Source organism: Octopus sinensis, linkage group LG23, assembly GCF_006345805.1.
Source record: "Octopus sinensis linkage group LG23, ASM634580v1, whole genome shotgun sequence".
Classification (NCBI taxonomy): Eukaryota; Metazoa; Mollusca; class Cephalopoda; order Octopoda; family Octopodidae; genus Octopus; species Octopus sinensis.
In genome coordinates this window covers 21,277,975-21,279,944 of record NC_043019.1, presented here as the reverse complement: position 1 = coordinate 21,279,944, position 1,970 = coordinate 21,277,975, and positions in this window count along the sequence as shown.

Sequence of the window (1,970 nt, the reverse complement as noted above, 5' to 3'; positions counted from 1 at the left end):
TGTCTGGTCTCCAAAGAAGACTTGTATTATTTTCTATAATGGTATCTTAATTCAAGAGACTGATTAATCAACCACCCTTAGTCATTTGTTTACTTTCTCTCATTTATCATGTACCTAGTATACCTTTTTCATTTCTCTAATCCAAATTCATGCCAATGATCACTCTAAGTCTCTTCACTTGAATCAATTTTGTTTCATACACACACAGCCCAGTGAAGAACTCAGAGGTTAGAGCATTGAGCTTACGGTCATGAGATTCTGAGTTCGATTCCTAGACTGGGCTGTGTGTTGTGTTCTTGAGCAAGACACTTTAATTCATGTTGCTCCAGTTCACTCAGCTGTAGAAATGAGTTGCGACATCATAGGTGCTAAGCTGTATCGGCCCCTTTGCCTTTCCCTTGGACAACATTGATAACATGGCAGAGGGTATTGGTGTGCATGGGTGACTGTTGATCTTCCACAAACAACCTTGCCTTGATTTGTGCCTAGATGCAATTCCATAGTCATTTGTGACCAAAGGGAGTCTTTATCCTTTACATATACACACTGGCCAATGCCTTGTGAATAGAACAGAGCGCACACGCAAATACTTAGGTGTGTGAATTAACATTTTAAAACTTTGAGCAAAACAGTGATACAACGTTTGCATTACAACTGACTGCTCTGCACTTTCTAAAACCAATGATGTGAAAATAAAGAAAAACAAGCTCCTCCTTGAAAAATGGTTTCGATGACAAGAATAACATCCAACTGTAAAGGGCTGTCAGAAGTTAGTCCCCGTCTAACACATGATATCATGGAAAAACAGTTAAACAAAATAAACTCCTTAATTATACAACTATGCTTGTACCTAGACAGATACACGGTTTACTCTTTTACTCGTTTCAGTCATTTGACTGCGGCCATGCTGGAGCACCGCCTTTAGTCGAGCAAATCGACCTCAGGACTTATTCTTTGTAAGCCCAGTACTTATTCTATCGGTCTCTTTTGCCGAACTGCTAAGTGACGGGGACGTAAACACACCAGCATCGGTTGTCAAGCAATGCTAGGGGGACAAACACATATACACACATATATATATATATACATATATACGACAGGCTTCTTTCAGTTTCCGTCTACCAAATCCACTCACAAGGCATTGGTCGGCCCGAGGCTATAGCAGAAGACACTTGCCCAAGATGCCACGCAGTGGGACTGAACCCAGAACCATGTGGTTGGTTAGCAAGCTACTTACCACACAGCCACTCCTGCGCCTATGTTTGTATATATTTATGTTGTGAAAGTACTTCCATCTCAATACATGTACATCTTATATGCTAATTTTTCCTAGTATGTATATATAATATATATATCCTTATATATATCTATCAGGCATGGGCAACCATTTCTTTGAGAAAAGGGCTGCGTGAGACAGCTTATCATCAGACAAGCTGCACTAAAAAAAAAAAAAAAAAAAATCAGGATAATTTTTCATTAGGCATGTCATTGAGAAGGTCCAGTGAGCCACAGTTTGTCCATGACCAATTTAGATCATCCCTCATATATATGCATGACAATATATTTTAAAATCTAAACATTCTTCTCTCTGTTTCAGCTATTAAAATCATCCTTCTTAATTCACTGCCCCGTGGTCAATAAATTTTCCCTCTTAGTCTTACCTTTCACTCTTCACTGACTGACGAGCTGTTGATTGTGAAACACTGAAGTTCTACTCAGACCTTAGACTGTTCCCCTGTATGGGGCCTTATCTTTTTTGGTTTTTTTACAGTGAATATTATACTTTTTTTGGAAAAAAAAAAAAACACTAGGTTCAACTCAATTGTATATACACACAAAAACACCCCATCTCACTGCATATAGATATAGTTTGAACAAAAGACCCAAGTACTCAGTGTAGAGTGTCAACATACATAAGAAGACAATACAAACAGTCAAACTGGTCAAAAGCCATGGTGACACCACAGAAT